The sequence below is a fragment of the Oncorhynchus tshawytscha genome, linkage group LG16 (genome assembly GCF_018296145.1).
Source record: "Oncorhynchus tshawytscha isolate Ot180627B linkage group LG16, Otsh_v2.0, whole genome shotgun sequence".
In the NCBI taxonomy this organism is placed as follows: domain Eukaryota; kingdom Metazoa; phylum Chordata; class Actinopteri; order Salmoniformes; family Salmonidae; genus Oncorhynchus; species Oncorhynchus tshawytscha.
In genome coordinates, this window is record NC_056444.1 from 64,461,793 (window position 1) to 64,487,728 (window position 25,936).

Consider the following 25,936-nt stretch of genomic DNA (forward strand, 5'->3'; position numbering starts at 1 on the left):
ATACTTGCTGTGGCAAAAATAAAACTGAATACTAATCACTGAGTTAGAGCCTGTTTTCTAAACAGAATACTGTGAGTTTGATCAGAACACATTGGACACTTCGGTCTCCTCCATTTTCTGCACCTGTCATTTTCCCCCTGAACATTTTGAAAGAGAACCTATTTCAATCTCTGTCCCTTTGATTTAGGTGCCCTTTTACAGCAAAGCCAGCTTCAAAACATTTCAGACTTAAAAGCTCCACTATCCCTGACAGACCAGCCTTGAAAGAGAGGATAGTGAAAAAAGGGGACAAAAATAACCAAAGAATAGTTTGTTATTATTGAGATTAATTCTATATCTTAACAAAACATTTCAAACAGGCTAGGTGAAAATAACTATTTCAATGAATCAACAGTAATTGATTAACAATGACATTGAGTGATTCCTCACGTAACGAAGACAAAAAAAAGTTGCATGGACTCACTCTGTGTGCAATAATAGTGTTTAACATGATTTTTGAATGACTACCTCCTCCCTGTACCCCACAAATGCAATTGTCTATAAGGTCCCTCAGTCGAGCAGTGAATTTCAAACACAGATTCAACCACAAAGACGAGGGAGGTTTTTCAAAGCCACACAAAGGAGAGTACCTGTTGGTAGAAGGGTACAAATAAAAAAGCAGACATTGAATATCCGTTTGAATATGGTGAAGTTATTAATTACACTTTGGATGGTGTATCAATACACCCAGTCACACACAGATACAGGGGTCCTTCCTAACTCAGTTGCCGGAGAGGAAGGAAACCACTCAGGGATTTCACCAAGAGGCCAATGGTGACTTTAAAACAGTTACAGAGTTTAATGGCTGTGATAAGAGAAAACTGAGGATGGATCAACAACATTGTAGTTACACCACTATACTAACCTAAATGGCAGAGTGAAAAGAAGGAAGCCTGTAGATAATACAAATATTCCAAAATATGCATCCTGTTTGCAATAAGGCACTAAAGTAAAACTGCAAAAAATGTAGCAAAGCAATGAACGTTATGTCCTGAATACAAAGCATTATGTTTGGGGCAAATCCAACACAACAAATCACTGAGTACCACTCTTCATATTTTCAAGCATGGTGGTGGCTGCATCATGTTATGGGTGTGCTTGTCAGCAAGGACTAGGGAGTTTTTTTAGGATAAAAAGAAATGGAATAGAGCTAAGCACCTGAAGAATCCTAGAGGAAAACCTGATTCCGTGTGCCTTCCAACAGACACTGGGAGACAAATTCACATTTCAGCAGGACAATAACCTGAAAGGGCATAGTTACAGTTTTGACGTAAATCTACTTGAAAATGGCTGTCTAGCAATGATCAACAAGCAATGTAACAGAGCTAGAATAATTTTGTAAAGAATAATGTGCAAATATTGTACAATCCAGGTGGGCAAAGCTCTTAGAGACTTACCTAGAAAGAATCACAGATGTTATGACTGCCAAAGGTGATTCTAAAATGGATTGACTCAGGGGTGTGAATACTTAAGTAAATGAGATATTTATGTATTTTATGTTGAATAAATTTGCATGAACACTTCTATAACGTGAACGTCTAGTAAACCAATGGTTGCATTTTTTAATCTCATCACGGACAACTTACTACTTTTTAACTATTTCACAAATAGTTAGCATGTTAGCTAACCCTTCCCCTAACTTAATTTCTAACCTTAACCCTAATCTTCACCCCTAACCCCTAACATAGATAACGTTAGCCACCTAGCTAACATTAGCATTAGCCACCTAGCTAACATTTTGGAATTTATAACATACTGTATCATACGAGTCAGAGAGTCTCAGATTTATGTTTACTATGTTACGTCCACCCCTGAGTCCATGTTGTGTCACAGGCCATGGCAAACTGTTTAGAATTGCAGGAAATTTGCTTTAAAACAGAAACATTTTCTCACAGCCTAATGACAAAATATTAAGAATAGCGTGAAATTACAGTGCATTTGGAAAGTATATAGACCCCTTCACTGTTTTTTTCCCTCAATCAATTTACAAACAATACCCATAATGACAGAGCAAAAACAGATTTAAAAAATGTTTAAATAATAAACTGTAGATCATCTCAAGCTGACTAGTCTCCCAGTCCATGCCACTGAAAAACATTTTTTTCAATGTTTTTTTATTTCACCTTATTTAACCAGGTAGGCTAGTTGAGAACAAGTTCTCATTTACAACTGCGACCTGGCCAAGATAAAGCAAAGCAGTGCGACAACAAACAACAACACAGAGTTACACATGGAATAAACATGAGCGTGCAAGTAGCGGTACTGGGGTGCAAAGGAACAAAAATAAATAAAATAAATAACAATATGGTGATGAGGTAGTTGGATGGGCTATTTACAGATTGTCTATGTACAGGTGCAGTGATCTGTGAGCTCATATGAGTCTCCAGCTTCAGTGATTTTTGCAATTCGTTCCAGTCATTGGCAGCAGAGAACTAGAAGGAAAGGAGGCCAAACAAGGAATTGGCTTTGGGGGTGACCAGTGAAATATACCTGCTGGAGAGCGTGCTGCGGGTGGATGCTGCTATGGTGTGGTGACCAGTGTGCTGAGATAAGGCAGGGCTTTACCTAGCAACGACTTATAGATGACCTGGAGCCAGTGGGTTTGGCGATGGATATGAAGCGAGGGCCAGCAAACGGGAGCATACAGGTCGCAGTGGTGGGTAGTATATGTGGCTTTGGTGACAAAACGGATGGCACTGTGACAGACTGCATCCAATTTGCTGAGTAGAGTGCTGGAGGCTATTTTGTAAATGACATCGCCGAAGTCAAGGATCGGTAGGATAGTCAGTTTTACTAGGGTATGTTTGGCAGCATGTGTGAAGGATGCTTTGTTGTGAAATAGGAAGCTGATTGTAGATTTAATTTTGGATTGGAGATGCTTAATGTGAGTCTGGAAGGAGAGTTTACAGTCTAACCAGATACCTAGGTATTTGTAGCGAAACATCCCTATAGCATGATGCTGCCACCATCATGCTTCACCGTAGGGATGGTATTGGCCAGGTGTTCAGGCCAAATTAGTTCAATCTTGGTTTCATCAGACCAGAGAATCTTGTTTCTCATGGTCTGAGAGTCCTTTAGGTGCCTTTTGGCAAACTCCAAGTGGGTTGTCATCTGCCTTTTTCTGAGGAGTGGCTTCCGTCTGGCCACTCTACCATAAAGACCTGATTGGTGGAGTGCTGTAGAGATGGTTGTCCTTCTGGAAGGTTCTCCCCTCTCCACAGAGGAACTATGGAGCTCTGTCAGAGTGACCACCGGGTTCTTGGTCACCTCCCTGACCAAGGCCCTTCTCCCCCGATTGCTCAGTTTGGCCGGGCGGCCAGCTCTAGGAAGAGTCTTGGGAGTTACAAACTTCTTCCCTTTAAGAATGATGGATGCCATTGTGTTTTTGCGGCCCTTCAATGCTGCCGACATTTTTGGTACCCTTCCCCAGATCTGTGCCTCAACACAATCCTGTCTCAGAGCTCTATGAACAATTCCTTCGACCTCATGGTTTGGTTTTCACAATAAATAGTTTTTTTTTTTAAATGTGAAAACTGTTTTCGCTTCATTATGGGGAATTGTGTGCAGATTGATTTTAGAACAAGGCTGTAACGTAACAAAATGTGGAAAAGTCAAGAGGTCTGAATACTTTCAGAATGCAGAGTATCAATAAAACTGCACACTTTTCTCTCTGCCCTGTGGATACATTTTTTAAATTGCAGGACATGAGCAGTTTTCCTAAAAAAAAATAAAAAAAACATATATATACAGTTGAAGTCGGAAGTTTACATACATCTTAGCCAAATACATTTAAACTCTGTTTTTCACAATTCCTGACATTTAATCCTAATAAAAATTCCCTGTCTTAGGTCAGTTAGGATCACCACTTCATTTTTAAGAATTTGTCAAACGTTTCGGGTAGCCAACAATAAGTTGGCTTTAACTTCAGAGCTGACTGATGTTTGTAGGTTTGCGTGAGATGTTGCATCAATATATCCACAGAATTTTCCCTCCTCATGATATCATCGGATTTTGTGAAGTGCACCAGTCCCTCCTGCAGCAAAGCACCTCCACAACATGATGCTGCCACCCCCGTGCTTTATGGTTGGGATGGTGTTCTTGGCTTGTAAGCCCCCCCCCCCTTTTTCCTCCAAACATAACGATGGTTATTATGGCCAAACAGTTCTATTTTTGTTTCATCAGACCAGAGGACAAAAAGTATGATCTTTGTCCCCATGTGCAGTTGCAAACCGTAGTCTGGCTTTTTTTTTAAATGGCGGTTTTGGAGCAGTGGCTTCTTCCTTGCTTAGCGGCCTTTCAGGTTATGTCGATATAGGACTCATTTTACTGTGGATATAGATACTTTTGTACCTGTTCCCTCCAGCATCTTCACAAGATCCTTTGCTGTTGTTCTGGGATTGATTTGCACTTTTCGCACCAAAGTATGTTCATCTCTAGGAGACAGAACGCGTCTCCTTTCTGAGCAGTATGACGGCTGCGTGGTCCCATGGTGTTTATACTTACGTACTATTGTCTGTACAGATGAACGTGGTACCTTCAGGCGTTTGGAAATTGCTCCCAAGGATGAACCAGACTTGTGGAGGTCTACAATAATCTTTCGGAGGTCTTGGCTGATTTCTTTTGATTTTCCCATGATGCCAAGCAAAGGGGCACTGAATTTGAAGGTAGGCCTTGAAATACATCCACATGTACACCTCCAATTGACTCCAATGATGCCAATTAGCCTATCAGAAGCTTCTAAAGCCATGACATAATTTTCTGGAATTGTCCAAGCTGTTTAAAGGAACAGTCAACTCAGTGTATGTAAACTTCTGACCCACTGGAATTGTGATACAGTGAATTACCAGTGAAGAAATCTGCCTGTAAACAATTGTTGGAAAAATTACTTGTGTCATGCACAAAGTAGATGCCCTAACCGACTTGCCAAAACTATAGTTTGTTAACAAGAAATTTGTAGAATGGTTGAAAAACTAGTTTTAATGACTCCAACCTAAGTGTATGTAAACTTCCGACTTCAACTGTAAAAATGTGCAGATTGTAGGCTACTGTAGCCTATGTATTACATTCAGCTCTAGGAAGAGTCTTGGTGGATCCAAACTTATTCCATTTAAGAATGATGGAGGCCACTGTATTCTTGGGGACCTTCAATCCTGCAGAAATGTTTTGGTACCCTTCCCCAGATCTGTGCCTCGACACAATCCTGTCTCGGAGCTCTACGGACAATTCCTTCTACCTCATTGCTTGGTTTTTGCTCTGACATGCACTGTCAACTGAGACCTTATATAGACAGGTGTGTGCCTTTCCAAATCATGTCCAATCAATTGAATTTACCACAGGTGGACTCCAATCAAGTTGTAGAAACATCTCAATGATGATCAATGGAAACAGGATGCACCTGATCTCAATTTCGAGTCTCATAGCAAAGGGTCTGAATACTTATGTAAAAAATGTATTTCTGTTTTTTATTTTTAATACATTTGTAAAAAATAAAATAAAACTTAACTGTTTTCACTCATTATTCAATTTGTTCTTAAAACTGACTTGCCTAGTTAAATAAAGGTTAAAAATATTTTTTTTACAAATAATACAATTATATATATATTTTTTTTTTTAATAAATGGGGTATTGTGTGAGGAATAAAAATTAAGAAATGATTTTAGAAGAAGGTTGTAATGTAACAAAATATGGAAAAAGTCAAGAGGTCTGAAAACTTTCCGAATGCACTGTATATCCACCCGATATCGCTCACTTTTTCAGCAAGATGAATGCGCTGACATCTAACAGATGTCTGTACAAATTAAATCAAAATTATTGTAAATATTGAAAATTGAGGAGGAATAGCCTATAAAGGTTGTAACATCCAGTGATGGCTTATTATAGCCTGGCATCCACATTGTGCTATTTATGAGTAAGGCCTACCAATAAACATGCTATCTATTCCACAGTGCAGGCTAAACAAAACTTGGGCGGTAGTGTATGGAGTACTCCAATAAGGCTCCCATAATAAGAAGAGTGACTGTTTGGTTATGCATAGCCTAAAAACACATTTGCATCCCCTTTATCACATAACCTACCAGTAGGCTATACAATCCTAATAAAAATTTAATTACATATAGTAGCCTATTTATTTACACATTAGGCGATATAAACCTACCACATGTGCATATGCTGTGGGAGTGGGAAGAACATCAATAGAGATTCTGGGTGCACACCCACGGTCAGCACCGCATGCATGTAGGCTACAAACCCAAACACACTGCGATAGGGAATCCTAAAAATGCGACAGCATATCAATAGACTATTCTATCTACTTGGAATAAGGTTCAAAATAGTGAATGAGAGCCAGTAGAGGCTACATAGCCTCCTACATAGCCCACTGATAACAGCTAAAAACGGAACGCTAACACCATGGTTAATTCCCAAATAAATTAGGAAATACAAGGACTCACATTTCAAGAAGAATCTCATAGGCACACTGATGTCTGAACACTAATATGCGTTCAGCAATAACATCCAATTACATTCCCATCAAGCATTAGCCTGGACGGAGAGTCTAAAGTGGATGTTATTTTCGAGCCTCTTATCAACACGTTCCAGCATAGTCATAGGCCAACACTTTTATCCATTTTTTTCGGCATCTAAATGAATTGCACAGGCTAACCTACATCCAGCATCGCCCAAACAGCCGTCACCTACGAATTCAGTGTCAAAACTTCATAAGATGACATTAAAGTGTCAGCGCATGTTGATGAGATGGGATACACCCGTCAAAGCTTTGAAAATGACTTCAATAAATTGCCATTTTATTTTTCATTTTTCTCCAGGCAATGATACGGTGGCAAACCTCAAGCTCTATCTGTGCAAGTTATGGAGTTGAACATTTATTTCGTTGAGCTCCTATTTTATTAACCTGAATGCATTAAGCATGTGAGATAACGCCCCAGCTATGAAGCCTACACACGGCTGCTTGATAGGCTACTTGTATGCATTCGGCAAGTACAATGTAACTGGTCGACTTCACCAACTTGCCAATGATATCAAATATGTCGTTAAATCATTTTGGCAAAGAATGCGGTGTGCCCAAACCTGAATAAACTGAGAGATCACAGATACTTGAACTAAAACGATCCCCCAGATCCGCATTCATCCTCGTTCAGTCCTCGTTTGCCTATCCGAATTATACTGATACAACGACACGACGAATAGAAACATCGGGGGAGAGCATTGGGGGAGAGAGAAGGAATGTCACTCAATGGAGCCACAAACTACGCTACAAATTACACTGTAATAACCGCAATGTAAATCAAGTTGTTGCAGAAAAGTTTTGCTCTACTTACGGATAATTGTGATCTTGGGGTTTGTTTTCCTCAGCATGATTAAAATCTTAAACTTGCAGACATTTCCACGGCTGTCACGATACTCGTCCAAAGCTCCGAGTTCCGAGTCTTGAGCTTCTCACAGCATGAATGGAGCGGTATGCGGTGAGCTCCGGATAGAAAGTCAGCCTCGTTCTGAGCCGCAGGAATGCGCGCGGCCGCTGTCTGCTTGGTCGCGTCGCCGCCTACCGCATGTAGGTGGCAGCGTTAGGCACGGTAGTGACCACTGGATTCGAAAGCTCTGTTATAGGGCAACGTCGTCTGTCAGAATTCTTTACAAACACTGATTGATTGAAGATCATTTTTTCATGATGTTAAACTATTCCAACATAATAGTCTAATGTAGCCTATTAGTGTCTAATGGTCGCCATACGTTGTCTCACGGCCACGGGAGGTAAAGGTAGGCACAAGAGGAACGATAATTTCCATAAGATGCAGGATTTTTTATTGAATAAAGGAGCAGAGAGTTATCATTGAGGATTGCGTTCAGTATATGGCTAGCCTGTTCCCCTCTTCACCCGAAGAGCTGAAACTGATTTAAATGCCTTCTGTGTTAGGAAACAGCTTTAGTGGAATGTAATTCTCTTTGGGGAAAAAGTGCCATCGAGAACCAAAACGGGTTCTTCGGCTATCTTCATAGGATAACCCTTTGAAGAACCATTTTTGGTTCCAGGAAGAACTGTTTTGTGTTCCATGCAATGTCCCCTCAATTTTTTTCGGCACAGAGCAAATGTCAGCTCTCTGAAAGCACGTTTACTGTGAACACTGAGGCTGTACCCGCAATAAGTTACAGTTTTAACAGTGGCCAAGTAGGCTACTGTGGCTATTTGATCATCATGTAGGCCTGACATAGGGCTTACCATCAAAAACAATGGAGAAAATGCATCCCATAACATTTGAACATGGAAATAGCTATTCTATCATTCAGGCTACAGTAGCAGCCAATGTGTGGTGTTCATTGTAGGCCTACATTCCATGAGACTTAAAAGAAAACATGCAAGGCTTGAAATTAAACTGTTTATCCACTTGTCTTTCAGACAAGGAGGTGACTGAAAATATTGTTGTGTTTTTTGATCAAGAAACCACTTTACAAAATCAAATGTATTATTATTCTCATCCCATTATTACAGAGAATCAGATGAATTATGCTACCCTCTGCCTGACTGACTTGCTTTTCAAAGATTTATAGAAATGTACAGGATTTGTGCTCTTGTAGGAAGCAAATACTCCCCCATTGCTGACTACAAATGATCTATAACTGGGCTAACAATGTGCACACATGGCTACATGCAGCTCTCGCTTTGATCTCAAAACAAGCACATCTACTCACAAACTCTTATGGTGTAAACACAGTCCAGTTTAAAGTGAATGGCATGGATCCATATATGGCAACGGTCTATTTGCGTATAGGGCTACTGGAGCACCTGATTGGTTATGTCACACTGGTCTGTGTAGAATCCTACTCCAATCCTACTCAAATTTAGTTTTGGATACTAAGTCTCGTGTAGTTTGTTTTGTTTCGGTATGTTGCATTGAAGTGGCTAATATTGCGTTGATTCAATCTTAATTCACACACTAAAGGGAAACATTGATAGTGTTAACTAACAGGGAAAACTCTAGAAAGTAGAGTGAAGTTCAATTTCGTTCTTTCCCCACAGGGGCTGATATTTCTTCTGCATGGCAGTCCTGGGGGAGCTGTGCGCCCACACGCAGCTTAGAGGGAACAATGGTTTCATGTAGAACCCTTTCCACAGAGGGTTCCGCATGGAACCCAAAAGGGTTCTACCTGAACCAAAAATGGTTCTACCTGGAACCAAAAAGAGTTCTCCTATGGCAAGGGTAGACAACCCTGTTCCTGGAGTGCTGTACATACTGCAGGATTTTGTTCCAACTAGGCACCACACCATCTAGGCATCATTTTGGTGATTGCCTAAATTAAACACACCTGGGCCCAGATTCACAAAACACTTCTTATGCAAAAACATAAGAAGCTTATTAATTAAGAAAAAAACAAGAAGTTCATAAGATAGTTCGTAAGTCCAATTCCCCAACAATATCTTAAGATTTAATGATTTTCTTATGAATCTTCTTAAGATGATTGTTGCTAGGCAACCGATTTAGCTAGCTATCTAGCTAGCAATGGCAATCATGTTAGCATATTTCATACTGAGATTACTGCTCTAAAACATGGTCTTGGGTTTAAAATATTGAATACTGAAACTTTCAGATGAAGCTTATTAAACATGTTAATTTGCTTTCATGAGCTTCTTCTCTCACTGCCCTGAGTTTAAGACAGGGGTTTAGCTATCTTGGAATTAACAACATTACCAATAACTTTATTTTCAAGATTCTAGTTTATTCTTAAGGAGAAACATAAAACATTTCCAATAAATGTTTTGAGTAATATCAAATTTGCTTAAATTTCTTCTAAAATGTCAGTTAAGAAGAAATGTCCTCTTAAGAAGGTTTTGTGAATCTGGGCCGTGGTCCTCCAGGCCGTTTAAACATGAAAACATGAAGTGCCTGTGGCACTCCAGGACCAGGGTTGCCTACCTCTGTCTTATGGGGACAACCTATGAACCATTTTGAAACCCTTAAAAAAAAAAAAATTAAGGGTAGCCTAGTGGTTAGAGCGTTGGACTAGTAACCGAAAAGTTGCAAGTTTGAATCCCCGAGCTGACAAGGTACAAATCTGTCGTTCTGCCCCTGAACAGGCAGTTAACCCACTGTTCCTAGGCTGTCATTGAAAATAAGAATTTGTTCTTAACTGACTTGCCTAGTAAAATATATATATTTTTTAATAAAATAAAAAACATGTTATCCCCACAAGTTATCCCCACAATTCTCAGAGCCTATAATACCATTTTGGCACAAAACGACTCAATACATGAATGTTTTCCTGACAAATTACAACAGGCAAGTTTCAGGAAAGGGAAAATAATGACAATAAACACTATTATGAAAATTAGAAACACTTCTCTAAAGGAAATAGAGGCTAACAAACGCTGCAAAACACTCAGCAAATATATACGAGCCTCAAAAGAGTGAAATAGTTAGTAGCAAAAATGTGCGTAATGATTGCCGTCTCTGGGTCATCATCACAGCTAGGTAGGTTAACTATGGAACAATATGCAATACCTATGCTATTTGGCAAATTTTCTCACAAATCCAGCAACTGATGGACCTGACTCTTGACCAGGAGTGTCCCTCTCCTGTTCAGGTTCTTCACAAAGAACATCAAAAGTGACCAGATGATGAGGATGGAGGAGGTCCGATCTGCTGGTGACTAACATGTCTGTTAACAATTATATTTCCCCAAATTTGAAAAAGGTCACTCTTTCTGAGCCATACACAATTCAAAAAACATCCAACTCACAGATGACCCACAGACTCACTGCCAAGGTTTTCTTGCACTCCCCCAGTTGCAGATTATCATTCATTTTTACACATACCGGTATACACGTCATGATTACACAGAGCCTCTCACAAATGCTAGCACAGACATCCACAGACTTACACTCAGAATAATCCAAATCCATTTTTGATCTGGTTTTATTTCTCTCTATAAAGAGATTAATCGTTTGACATAATCTATTTGATAGAGCTTCAGTATAGTATCACATATTGTGTGGCAGGCTGGCTGGCAGCTCAGTTCTGCATGGTACATAAACCCAAGTGTGGCTGGCTTGATAGCGGAGCTGAGCCCCTGAAATTATCTTTATTTTCCCCTGTGAATATTGGATAATACTGTAGGTTACCACATTAGTGATGACGGGGCAGAAGTGCGTTTTCATGTAGGCCGTTGGGGTGTAGGACGGGATGTGGTCATCTCGTTGATGTGCCGCTGCTTTTGTACTGTAGAGTGTGTGTCCGTGCTTGTGCGTGTGTGTGTTTAGTCATTTAGGCAGGTTGTTCATTCACACAATTGTTTTCAATCTACAAAGTAATTTGCATCTTCAGTCCTTCCACATCATACAATTGAACTTAGAATCAATTTAGAATCAGAGGCTTACTAATGATCCACTATGGAAACCACTTTCATCATTTATGTTGATTGTTGTGTGTATTCAGCCATGTCTCACAAAAAGTCCTTAGATTGGGTGGAAAATCACAACCTCGTCATTAATGTAGACTCTAGAGAGTTTAGGGTTAGGCTTTACGTTGTATGACCCTGGCTGTTGTTCCTCATATACCATAATGTTGTTTTAATGAGTCAGCCATATAGGAAATGTGCTCAGCAAAACACAGGAGAGGTGTTTGAACCGAGATGTGTGTTTGTGTGTATTAGTAATTCTACAGGGACATGGGGGGTTTAATCCAGAAGCCTGTCGTAAGGCAAGGTGAGCCCTGTGAGATGAGGGGGAGATGAAGGCTGCCTTGAGTCTTGGAGCCCACTCCTACCATGTCTCCTCTTCTCTGCTCTCCTCACTCCTCTCACATCCCCTCCTGTCCTCTCCATGACTCCATGCTCTCTCCATCTGTATTTGCATAATATATCTGTGAAATTTCATTTCCTGGCAACTTCTATGCAACAGGTGATTTATGTAGATAACCCTCTCAACACATTTATAACTAACTCATACGCTGCTGCAACACCTTGTTCTTCACACAGAGCCTCACGCTGTGAACAGCTCTCAGACCTCTAGTGGCGATGCTGAGTCCTGAAGCTCTGACGGTTCTGTACTCTGACGGGCTGTGCCCTGTTGCGTTGGCACCCCGGGTGAGGATGACATGGATCCAGAGTGTGTTTTAATGTTTTAACAACTCTGCTCGTAGCCTATCTCTCCCCATCCGGCTGGCATCGCCTTAAACCATGCCATCCATTTCATCCACATCTTCCAACACCCAATCATAATTACAATCTTGTCAGAAAGAGCAAGCTTGGAGGAAAGTAATTAGAGACCAACATTATTTTCTATTCGAAACAAATCCAAAAAGCTCAGGCTTCATTCCTCAACTGCCTGTGATGTGTCAGGCTACGGGGGCGTACGTACAGTGAAGAGAGAGAGATGGGAGGTGTTTGTTACATTTTGTAGCCTGTTTTTGATCATGAAGATCACAGTATTCTTTACCGCCTGAGACTCCACTCAGTGGGCAAATTAACTCCCTAAGAAGTGTGGGAGCAAGGCGAGCGTGGGTGGGTGGGAGAGGCAGTTTGCCTGCTCAAAGGGCAGACTCCTTTAAAGTGAGTCTTTTTTGTTTCCCTTGGCTGGGTAATTATGGCTTGGCCTTGGTGTCAGGGTGTGTGTTTATTGGTATGGCTGGGCTGTCACCCACTGGCCTAGCACGTGTCACTAGAACACTGGCTGGAGTTAGATTAGAGTTAGAGAGCAAACGAGTCTGCTTCAGCTAACGCATATGACTTCTTCTATCAGTGTCATGTCAACTAGTTATATTGAAATGTAGGCCATATCCCAAATATATGGCTATAGATTGTTACCATTAATCCCATCAGTTTATGGTCAAATCCAATTTTGTGTCAGCTTTTCTCTGTCACCACTGTTTCCATCCAAAGATGTAAGGTGACTGGTTGTGCTGAATCACTAGAAGCAGCCACCCAGGGCCCAGAGTCAGTACTGTAAATGAGCAGCCACTCAGGGCCCAGAGTCAGTACTATAAATGAGCAGCCACTCAGGGCCCAGAGTCAGTACTGTAAATGAGCAGCCACCCAGGGCCCAGAGTCAGTACTGTAAATGAGCAGCCACCCAGGGCCCAGAGTCAGTACTATAAATGAGCAGCCACTCAGGGCCCAGAGTCAGTACTGTAAATGAGCAGCTACCCAGGGCCCAGAGTCAGAACTATCCCTTAATCTACAGCTCCACAACCACCATTTGCAATTCATCAGCAAAGCATGACCTGATTATGGTGGCTACAGGGAGCATAGCACTGGTGTAGGTCGCAATGAGTAAGCACCAGCGGCCATCTCCACACCACACGCTGCCTCTCTGCATCCCTAAGTGATTGTAATGCATCGCCCTCTCCCAAAGACATGGCAGCACTTCCTAACATTCACCCCCTATCGGCAATCCAAGCTCCACTCAACTGAGATGAATTATGCAATTCTGACAGCAGCAGTTATCACGCACAATCTTATTAGAGAGAGAGGGGGGCCTATGTATATGTACCACTTCCTAGAGTACTATGTACACTGAATGTAGTATAAGACCTTTAATATTATTCTAAATGTACAGTTTTACAGTGATCAAACAGCATGGCTTTATTTTGTATGGAAAATGCAGAGACAGTAGTGCCAAACCTCTCTATTGAATAACACTGACAAAGGTGTGAGATGGATGGTTTGTTTTTCCTTTCCCTTCAGTAGCGTCTTGTCATTGGCTTCATATTTAGTGAGAGTTACTGTATAGTGTGTGTAGGGGAAGGGATGAGTGATGCCACATAAAGCTGGCATGTTGTAACACTCAGCACTTAGTGATAGGGGAAGGGATGAGTGATGCCACATAAAGCTGGCATGTTGTGACACTCAGCACTCAGTGATAGGGGAAGGGATGAGGGATGCCACATAAAGCTGGCATATTGTGACACTCAGCACTCAGTGATAGGGGAAGGGATGAGTGATGCCACATAAAGCTGGCATGTTGTGACACTCAGCACTCAGTGATAGAGGAAGGGATGAGTGATGCCACATAAAGCTGGCATGTTGTGACACTCAGCACTCAGTGATAGAGGAAGGGATGAGTGATGCCACATAAAGCTGGCATATTGTGACACTCAGCACTCAGTGATAGGGAAGGGATGAGTGATGCCACATAAAGCTGGCATATTGTGACACTCAGCACTCAGTGATAGGGAAGGGATGAGTGATGCCACATAAAGCTGGCATGTTGTGACACTCAGCACTCAGTGATAGGGAAGGGATGAGGGATGCCACATAAAGCTGGCATGTTGTGACACTCAGCACTCAGTGATAGGGGAAGGGATGAGGGATGCCACATAAAGCTGGCATATTGTGACACTCAGCACTCAGTGATAGGGGAAGGGATGAGTGATGCCACGTAAAGCTGGCATGTTGTGACACTCAGCACTCAGTGATAAGGGAAGGGATGAGTGATGCCACATAAAGCTGGCATGTTGTGACACTCAGCACTCAGTGATAAGGGAAGGGATGAGTGATGCCACATAAAGCTGGCATGTTGTGACACTCAGCACTCAGTGCTACACTTGACCTGATCTAGTTGCTTTGTTGTTCTGGTAAAAACTAAAATGTAAAACAGAAAACATTTTTGTATCTTCTAGTAATGTGTTGGTCTTCCTACTACTGAATGACAGTAGGTAAGTGAATTGGTTTCCCCAAGGTGAGAAGGGGGTGCGAGGGGTGATAATTGTGTTGCTTGCTCGACAGCCCATTAGTTCATAAGCCACCATGATATACAATAAGGCTGTGACAACAAAAAGACAACAGTCACACAGTGGCGGAGGAAATTCAACTACACATAACGTTTGTTTCATCACAAAACTGGAGAGCAACATCTGTCCGGTGGAGTCCACAAAGCATATTGCATGTAACAAACAGTTATATGACCCACAGCATGGTCAAGCAAGTTAATAATGTTTTCAACAGTTTATTAAGCAACTACTGATTTAGGACCACAGAGTTACTGCAAGTCAGCTCAGCAGAGACATTCGACAAACTGGCCTCCCTTGGGGGCGTTTGCTACGCCAGGACAACCCACAGTTGAACTCAGCTCAATGCTGATTCATTAAGGAAGGCCAATCCTCTTAGCAATGATAGGACAGACCAGGTGAGGATATGACGGAGTCAACCAAGACATACTGATTGTGTTTCTTCATAGGTCCTGCTCACACTCTCTCTATCCTAACTATCTTTATTTCTCTCTCTCTCTCTCTCTCTCTCTCTCTCTCTCTCTCTCTCTCTCTCTCTCTCTCTCTCGCTCTCTCTTTCTCTCTCTCTCTCTCTCTAGCTTTAGTTCTCTCTCTCTCTCTAGCTTTATTTCTCTCTCTCTCTCTCTAGCTTTAGTTCTCTCTCTCTCTCTCTAGCTTTAATTCTCTCTCTCTCTCTATCTTTAGTTCTCCCTCTCTCTCTCTCACTCTCTCTCTCTCTCTCTCTCGCTTTAGTTCGCTCTCTTTCTCTCTCTCTCTCTCTCTCTCTAGCTTTAGTTCTCACTCTCTCTCTCTCTCTCTCTCTCCCAGATTCTGATGACTCTATTCTTCTTCAATGATAGGCTAGCCGTGTTAGCCACTGTCAGCTGTTGTACTGCTCAGTGTGTGAGTGTGTTGTGGTTCGATATGACTGCTAAGACCAGGGAAGAAGAGCCAGCCAGGTGTGCTCAATCCAAAACTGTTCATCCCCCTCACCACAAGCTCAGACATTTGCTGTGGCGGGCCAATTTGTTGGGAGAGGCGGCGGTTATCTAAATGCAAAGTGATGCTGTAATAGCACTCGGGATGCGCCGAATCGCCAGTGGAGAGCACCGCCTGTAAGAAAGGTAGAGACGGATGCGGCGCAGGGGGAATTACTTGTGTGAAAACAAGCTGGAATGATGCAGGGAGACAAAATATGTGGATTAGAGCCTGTCAGGGCTGAGGAAGGAGGGGAGAAAAACACCTTCCATGTCATGGAGCCATCATCAACGAGTGACGAGCAGAGGACAGGGAAAGGAAAAGGGGTGGAGACAGACGTCATCTTACCTTACACAATGTCTATGACAGAGGTGAATGAAGAATGTACAGTATAAACAGTGCCAGTGTAATCTAATCTGGTGTAATCCTAGTAACCTGAGGGTTGATTTAACATCATTGATAAAAATCTGTATTAATCAGTTCTAATTAAACTTCTCATGGCTTTACAATCGACATCGCAAACAGCAAGAACCTTTCTATTCTTAAAGCAAAGCATTTATACCCCTTAGGGATAGGTTCAATTATAAAAGTGGTATAAATTATTCATGGGGGACATTTTTACAAAACCCTTGGAGTATGAATGTTTTTAATAAAGTCTTATAATGCATTCTGTTTGAGAAGAATTAACATTTTGGCAGTGTATTAGCTAGCTAAAGCGGTGGTGACAAGGATATTGCAGTGGATCAGGCCTGTTGTTAGTTCACAGTCTCTAAGCTCTCCACATTGAATGAGAATGTCACCTTTTGGCATCCCTAATGGGCCTCCATGTCTCACCATGTTTCAGCCAAAGAAATTGCATTAAGCGCATTGATTTCTTCCGGTATGAAGTCACATTGTTTAATTCAAGGCAAGGTGCCGCTCTGCATCCTCAATAGTGTTGCTTGGGGAGAAGAGCATAACTTAAAACGTCAATTAGCAGGCTAGGGCCGTTTCTAGCTCTGGCCCCCCTGTTGTCGGTGGAGAGAAACATTTGCAGCTTTAAAGTTAAAGCTGCTAATGTTTCAACATCTTGCCTTGATGCAAAGCTGTCATCGAGGCAAAGGATGGCTACTTTGAAGAATTTCAGATATAAAATACATTTTGATTGTTTAACACTTTTTTGGTTACTACATGATTCCATATGTGTTATTTCATAGTTTTGATGTCTTCACTAAACCCTGGAATGACGTGTGTCTAAACTTTTGACTCTTATTATATATATAATTTTTATTTGAAAATATATTTTCCTTTTCCCATAACCCTACCGCTAATTGAAGTAAACTAATGGACATCAACACTTAAGCTTCTACGTCCAGATTATACAGTACATACTATATACATTTTACTGACACAATGTATTTTACAAGTTATCTTATGTTTGTTTTTAATCCCATCCTTCACCTACCCTTAAACCTTCCCATCTATCTCTGAAGACCATCCAGATTCTATTTTCCATGTATTTTTAACTGTGCTGTTTCACAAAAAGTCTGAACCTATGTGGAGTTGAAGTGGGACGTTTACATACACCTTAGCCAAGTACATTTAAACTCAGTTTTTCACAATTCCTGACATTTAATAAGAATAAAAATGCCCTGTCTTAGGTCAGTTAGGATCACCACTTCATTTTAAGAATGTGAAATGTCAGAATAATAGTAGAGAGAAGGATTTATTTCAGCTTTTATTTCTTTCATCACATTCCCAGTGGGTCAGAAGTCTACATACACTCAATTAGTATTTGGTAGCATTGCCTTTAAATTGTTTAACTTGGGTCAAACATTTGGGTAGCCTTCCACAAGCTTCCCACAATACGTTGGCTGAATTTTGGCCCATTCCTCCTGACAGAGCTGGTGTAACTGAGTCAGGTTTGTAGACCTCCTTGCTCACACACGCTTTTCAGTGTTGCCCACAAATTTTCTGTGGGATTTCTATGGGATCCAACTTTGGAAGTATGCTTGGGGTCATTGTCCATTTGGAAATCCCATTTGCGACCAAGCTTTAACTTCCTGACTGATGTCTTGAGATGTTGCTTCAATATATCCACAGAATTCCCCCCCCTCATGATGCCATCTAGCTTGTGAAGTGCACCAGTCCCTCCTGCAGCAAAGCACCCCCACAACAAGATGCTGCCACCCCCGTGCTTCACGGTTGGGATGGTGTTCTTTGGCTTGCAAGCCTCCCCCTTTTTCCTCCAAACATAACGATGGTCATTATGGCCAAACAGTTCTATTTTTCTTTCATCAGACCAGAAGACATTTCTCTAAAAAGTACGATCTTTGTCCCCATGTGCAGTTGCAAACTGTAGTCTGGCTTTTTCTATGGCGGTTTTAGAGCAGTGGCTTCTTTCTTGCTGTTTATACTTGCGTACTATTGTTTGTACAGATGAACATGGTACCTTCGGGCGTTTGGAAATTGTTCCCAAGGATGAACCAGACTTGTGGAAGGCTACAATTATTTTCTGAAGTCTTGGCTGATTTCTTTTGATTTTCCCGTGATGTCAAGCAAAGAGCCACTGAGTTTGAAGGTAGGCCTTGAAATACCTCCATATGTACACCTCCAATTGACTCAAATTATGCCAATCAGAAGCTTCTAAAGCCATTACATAATTTTCTGTAATTTTCCAAGCTGTTTAAAGGCACAGTCAACTTAGTGTATGTAAACTTCTGACCCACTGGAATTGTGATACAGTGAATTATAAGTTAAATAATCTGTCTGTAAACAGTTGTTAGAAAAATTGTCTGTGCCATGCACAAAGTAGATGTCCTACCCAACTTGCCAAAACTCTAGTTTGTTAACAATAAATGTGTGGAGTGGTTGAAACCTAAGTGTATGTAAACTTCAGACATCAACTGTACATTTGACGGACACAGTATATTTGACAGGAGTTATCTTGTTGTTTTAAGTCCCACCCTTCAGCTGCACTCAACCCCTCCCATCTATCTCTGAACATCATCCAGTTTCTATTTACCCATATATTTTCAACTGCGTTGTGGTGTTTCACAAAAGTTCTGAACCTGTTTCTACAGATTGTATATTAAAGATGAAAATGTTTGTTAAAAGTATAATTTTTTTATTGATCGATTGACTATGACTTTTCAAATCACCCAGTACTATTTGCAGAGTTAGCTCCATGTAAATGTTGCAATTCTTCAGCCATTCCTGGACCTGCGACCAAAAACAAGCTACATATGGACAGTACCAAAACAAATGATCTAATGATTCTGTCTCTTTGCAGCAAAATCTGCAGAGCTGGTTTGGTTGTATCCCCCATATATACACCTCATTCAAAAGTTTGGGGTCACTTAGAAATGTCCTTGTTTTTGAAAGAAAAGCATATTTTTTTGTCCATTAAAATGACATCAAATTGATCAGAAATACAGTGTAGACATTGTTAATAATGTAAATGACAACGCTGTGTACTACTCCCTTCACAGAACAGCGCAAATTTGCACTAACCAGATTAGAAAGAGGAGTGAAAGGCCCTGGTGCACAACTGAGCAAGAGGACAAGTACATTAGAGTATCTAGTTTGAGAAACAGACGCCTCACAAGTCCTCAACTGGCAGCTTCATTAAACAGTACCCGCAAATCAAATCAAATCAAATCAAATCAAATTTTATTTGTCACATACACATGGTTAGCAGATGTTAATGCGAGTGTAGCGAAATGCTTGTGCTTCTAGTTCCGACAATGCAGTAATAACGAACAAGTAATCTAACTAACAATTCCAAAAAAAAAAAAAAACTACTGTCTTATACACAGTGTAAGGGGATAAAGAATATGTACATAAGGATATATGAATGAGTGATGGTACAGAGCAGCATAGGCAAGATACAGTAGATGATATCGAGTACAGTATATACATATGAGATGAGTATGTAAACCAAGTGGCATAGTTAAAGTGGCTAGTGATACATGTATTACATAAGGATGCAGTCGATGGTATAGAGTACAGTATCTACGTATGCATATGAGATGAATAATGTAGGGTAAGTAACATTATATAAGGTAGCATTGTTTAAAGTGGCTAGTGATATATTTACATAATTTCCCATCAATTCCCATGATTAAAGTGGCTGGAGTAGAGTCAGTGTCATTGACAGTGTGTTGGCAGTAGCCACTCAATGTTAGTGGTGGCTGTTTAACAGTCTGATGGCCTTGAGATAGAAGCTGTTTTTCAGTCTCTCGGTCCCAGCTTTGATGCACCTGTACTGACCTCGCCTTCTGGATGACAGCGGGGTGAACAGGCAGTGGCTCGGTGGTTGATGTCCTTGATGATCTTTATGGCCTTCCTGTAGCATCGGGTGGTGTAGGTGTCCTGGAGGGCAGGTAGTTTGCCCCGGTGATGCGTTGTGCAGACCTCACTACCCTCTGGAGAGCCTTACGGTTGAGGGCGGTGCAGTTGCCATACCAGGCGGTGATACAGCCCGCCAGGATGCTCTCGATTGTGCATCTGTAGAAGTTTGTGAGTGCTTTTGGTGACAAGCCGAATTTCTTCAGCCTCCTGAGGTTGAAGAGGCGCTGCTGCGCCTTCTTCACGATGCTGTCTGTGTGAGTGGACCAATTCAGTTTGTCAGTGATGTGTATGCCGAGGAACTTAAAACTTGCTACCCTCTCCACTACTGTTCCATCGATGTGGATGGGGGTGTTCCCTCTGCTGTTTCCTGAAGTCCACAATCATCTCCTTAGTTTTGTTGACGTTGAGTGTGAGGTTATTTTCCTGACACCACACTCCGAGGGCCCTCACCTCCTCCCTGTAGGCCGTCTCGTCGTTGTTGGTAATCAAGCCTACCACTGTTGTGTCGTCCGCAAACTTGATGATTGAGTTGGAGGCGTGCGTGGCCACGCAGTCGTGGGTGAACAGGGAGTACAGGAGAGGGCTCAGAACGCACCCTTGTGGGGCCCCAGTGTTGAGGATCAGCGGGGAGGAGATGTTGTTGCCTACCCTCACCACCTGGGGGCGGCCCGTCAGGAAGTCCAGTACCCAGTTGCACAGGGCGGGGTCGAGACCCAGGGTCTCGAGCTTGATGACGAGCTTGGAGGGTACTATGGTGTTGAATGCCGAGCTGTAGTCGATGAACAGCATTCTCACATAGGTATTCCTCTTGTCCAGATGGGTTAGGGCAGTGTGCAGTGTGGTTGAGATTGCATCGTCTGTGGACCTATTTGGGCGGTAAGCAAATTGGAGTGGGTCAAGGGTGTCAGGTAGGGTGGAGGTGATATGGTCCTTGACTAGTCTCTCAAAGCACTTCATGATGACGGATGTGAGTGCTACGGGCGGTAGTCGTTTAGCTCAGTTACCTTAGCTTTCTTGGGAACAGGAACAATGGTGGCCCTCTTGAAGCATGTGGGAACAGCAGACTGGTATAGGGATTCTCAATGCCAGTCTCAATGTCAATTGTGAAGAGGCAACTCCGGGATGCTGGTCTTCTAGGCAGAGTTGCAAAGAAAAAGCCATATCTCAGACTGGCCAATAAAAAGAAAAGATTAAGATGGGCCAAAGAACACAGACACTAGACAGAAGAACTCTTGAACATAGGGTGAGACATCCTTACTAATCTGTTAGAAAACCAGTTTCGATTTAAGAATAACTTTTGTATGACTGAAGCTTTTAGTGAGAGGTCTAATGATTTCATATTTAATCATTTCTGCCCCCCTGAATTTATATTCATTATTTAAATAGGCTCGTTTAATTTTGTCTGGCTTGCCGTTTAAAATACAATGGAATATTGTTTGCTTACATAATTTAAAAAAAAAGGTTGCTAGGTGTAGGCAAAACCAAAAGTAAATAGGTAAACAGGGATATGACCTAAGAGTTAATCAGGGTGATTTTTCCACACATAGACAGGTATTTTCCTTTCCATGGAAGCAAGATCTTATCTATTTTTGCTAACTTTCCATAAATGTATTGTTGTGAGATAATTTCTTTCTTTCGGGATATGAATACCATGTATGTCCACATCACTATCAAACTGTTTTATTGGACAACTACACAGTAATGTAAAATGTGTATTTTTTTGTGACCCAATACGTAATATGGTGTACTTAATTATATCATAGTATATCATAATTGAATTGTAATCCAGACAGGTTAGGAAAATGATCTAGATCCTCTATGAGGCTGTAGAGGTATCCAAATTGTGGATTTTAAACCCTGGATTTCTATCCCCTTGATATTAATGTTGGATCTGATTTTAATAGCTAACATGTTTATTTTTAAAATTTTATTTATTTACCCCTTTTTCTCCCCAATGTCGTGGTATCCAATTGTTTTAGTAGCTACTATCTTGTCTCATTGCTACAACTCCCGTACAGGCTCGGGAGAGACGAAGGTTGAAAGTCATGCGTCCTCCGATACACAACCCAACCAAGCCGCACAGCGCGCATCCAACCCGGAAGCCAGCCGCACCAATGTGTCAGAGGAAACACCGTGCACCTGGCAACCTTGGTTCACGTGCACTGCTCCCGGGCCACCACAGGAGTCGCTGGTGCGCGATGAGACAATGATATCCCTACCGGCCAAGCCTACCCTAACCCGGACAATGCTAGGCCAATTGTGCGTCGTCCCACGGACCTCCCGGTGCTGTAAGAACGGCCCATGTTCTGAATTCTGTCACTGTACATTTCAAAAGGGCTGAACAAATAGTTATATTGACTACGTCCGTCCTAGCTCATTCATTAATGTCTTAATCGAAATTACGGATCGCATCTTATCGGCTCGTTGTCCCCTTATGCCATAGTTTGTACATCTCAATTGTCAGTAGAAACCACATTTGTTTAAGCAAATCAGCCATATCAGTTATGGTTTTTATAATGGCAGTAAATGAGACTGAATGAACTGATTCTTTGCCAGACAAGGCTCCGCTGATAGCCAGTTGTAGCAATGGTAAGGTATTGGGACTGCTGTTGGGGCAGGAACTGGATCTTTATATTTGACCATGATTACTACAAGGTTTAGATAGCTGGCTAGACTAATTTACCTAACAATCTTTCAAATGTTAGCTGACATGGGCTAACTGAGTGACTGTCAGCGAGTGCAACAAGAGGAAAACTGATTATGGAAAACGTTGGTGCCCCCTAGCGGTCGTTTATGCTTAGAAACAGCAGGAAGACGAGCGTCCAGCCTCCTGAAAAATGACTGGTGCCGCAAGAGGAGCATCCAGCCTCCTGAAAAATGACTGGTGCTGCAAGAGGAGCACCCAGCCTCCCGAACAATGACTGGTGCTGCAAGAGGAGCACCCAGCCTCCTGAACAATAACTGGTGCCGCAAGAGGAGCGTCCAGCCTCCTGAAAAATGACTGGTGCTGCAAGAGGAGCACCCAGCCTCCTGAACAATGACTGGTGCCGCAAGAGGAGCACCCAGCCTCCTGAACAATGACTGGTGCCGCAAGAGGAGCACCCAGCCTCCTGAACAATGACTGGTGCTGCAAGAGGAGCACCCAGCCTCCTGAACAATGACTGGTGCCGCAAGAGGAGCACCCAGCCTCCTGAACAATGACTGGTGCTGCAAGAGGAGCACCCAGCCTCCTGAACAATGACTGGTGCCGCAAGAGGAGCACCCAGCCTCCCGAACAATGACTGGTGCTGCAAGAGGAGCACCCAGCCTCCTGAACAATGACTGGTGCCGCAAGAGGAGCGTCCAGCCTCCTGAAAAATGACTGGTGCTGCAAGAGGAGCACCCAGCCTCCTGAACAATGACTGGTGCCGCAAGAGGAGCACCCAGCCTCCTGAACAATGACTGGTGCCGCAAGAGGAGCACCCAGCCTCCTGAACAATGACTGGTGCCGCAAGAGGAGCACCCAGCCTCCTGAACAATGACTGGTGCCGCAAGAGGAGCACCCAGCCTCCTGAACACTGACTGGTGCCGCAAGAGGAGCACCCAGCCTCCTGAACAATGCTACATTGTTTCATTTGATTGAACTAGCCACAAATATTTTAGGGGTCCTTTCTGAGAATTTGTTAGACGGCCTGGTTTTGGTTTTATAAGGCAGTCTTTTTTCAATTCTCATCCAGACAGTGTTTTCCAGACCGATGAGGACACAAACAAACAAGTTCAATCAGCTACAAGTCATTTGTGTGTTCTGCATATACAGGTGAGCTGTCTGTAGTGGGAGATGGCACATGATTTATTTTAGGCCAAGTATGGAGCTATTCCCTATCTTTCTCCTGTCGACACTATTCTACACTGTGTTGCTTCCAATTTAACGAACGGTACAACTGTTATCAGCACTGCAGGCAATTACAGGTATGAGCAATCAGCATTTCGACTTATGTAACAGAATTGTAAACCGTATATTCCTCCTAGAGAGCTGGATTAAGGAACAATGTGAGTTCAGTTATATTCCAATCAAAATGTTGGGTGGTAGCAATCAGTGATAACAAACAGGCCAGATGTGTTCACAGATGGCCTGTATTTCACTACTCTTTTCGGAAACCCTGGGGTTATTATGCCTACATGTCTAAAACACCTCTCCAGTTACATGTAAACGTGACATGTTTTCATTATCATGAGGACAGCTATTGCAAGAAAATCCTAGTCAGACAGTTGCCACATTGACTTCTTGTCATACATACATTGCTAGAAAAATACACCTGTCTCTGCTAATGACAAGAGAAGCCCTATCCCAGGCTACATGGTGAAGCAGTGTAGTGGGAGCCTCCAGGTTTTAGAGTTTGGCCCCCTCTCCCCACTCCTCACCCCCAGCGCTGTTCCCCCTCTCTGTTCCCCGGGCCGCTCTGGGATGCATCAGGCTTTTTAGAGAGTCACGTAGTCTCCTCATTAACACCCATCCGCCGCTCCCCGACACATCAGATCCCAAATGAGCCGGCACATCACCGCTCTGCTCTGCTCTGCCTGTGATTCATCTTCCGCCATTCAGCAGCAAACTCCACTCTTCTCCTGCTCCTCTCCCGCTCCATCCGTCCCTGCACCACTCTGACATGTGCCATTTCATCTGCCATTCATTCATTTGTTCCCCCTTGCTTCTATTTTCATAGTTCTGTTCTCTGCCTGCTTTTCCCCATTCTATTTCATTTGATCTCCCTCCCACTTGTCGTATATTTTTCCCTCCCTCTCTAGTTGTGTACAGCAACACACAGTCCAAAGTTACAGTAACAAAGACTCTGCTCCATATACTCACATTGTGTTCACTTCACATTGACAGTCAGAGACAGTTAAGTGGACACCTTCGGAGGAAAGCTGCTGTGGAAGACAAAACCATTCCCCCAGTGTATGTCAGTAAGTCAGGAGTTCTCTTCATAGCAACCGTCCTTTTCGGACCTGACAATGTTTGTGGTTTGAGAGCTTGGGACTATAAGGTTCTATTGCATATTTGTCCTGTTCAGTGTTCTCTACCTATATAGTACTCTAAATACCCCAATTCACGAATACAATATAGAAATAGCTGAACCCATTCAAACCAATGAGGGTTCGGAACTTCCTTTTATTGCAGATAGAACCTTGTAGTCCCAAGCTCTCGGTTTGGTAGGGTATACTGTAGAGCAAATGGTACCGTCCAGCTCCTTTTCAACTAAAACCTTGAGATGGGCCCTGGAAGACCCTGTCTGCATTCCTTATCTCAGGTTCATTAGAGCCTGACCAATCTGGATGCTAGTTGCTTGTTGCATCCAGCCAACCTTGCCAGAGTGAACAGATGAGGAGAAGGAGAAAAAAATTACGTGAAAAGTAAGCTCCTCGTAGAGAGAACAATTGATCCTCTGAGATTTCCTATTTAGTTTTCTGAAATAAATAGCCATTGTCAATTGAGAATAACTATGGAGAAAGAGAGTCCAGAAGAGGCGAGAGAAAGGGAAGAGGGAGGGGGTTGGTTCTGCAGGTTACCATTCAGCCGAGAAAGGAGAGAGGCTCAACCTAATAGGAAATGGCTGTGTTGTCTCCCATCTCATTTGAAATGTGGCGCACTAGGACAGGTTTTAAAGTTGCATGCCATCTCCGTAAAGAGAAACCTCTTAACAGCTCTGTGCTTTTCTCTCCCCGCTCTGACCCAACCAATCCCAGGGAGAATAAATAAATGAATAAAATGTGGCGTGATTTCAGCAGAAAAATATTGAGGGTTAGGGAGAGAGAGAGAGGAGGAAGCCAGTGACAAATTGCAAATGCTTCCTCGCAGTGTGAGTGACAGGCCATCTTTATTCCACATCTGCAGG

The 25,936-nt window shown here is 42.4% G+C and overlaps 1 protein-coding gene across 2 annotated transcripts in view; it reads right to left on the reverse strand.

Moving 5' to 3' along the window:
• LOC112215208 (plexin-A1-like) overlaps positions 1 to 7,613 on the reverse strand; it is a 273,811-nt gene extending 266,198 nt beyond the window's left edge. For both annotated transcript variants that reach the window (XM_042299484.1, XM_042299483.1), the window contains exon 1: positions 7,377 to 7,613. The gene's annotated coding sequence lies outside the window, so the exon portion shown is untranslated. The remainder of the gene's footprint in view (positions 1 to 7,376) is intronic.
• Between the last annotated feature and the right edge of the window lie 18,323 nt (positions 7,614 to 25,936).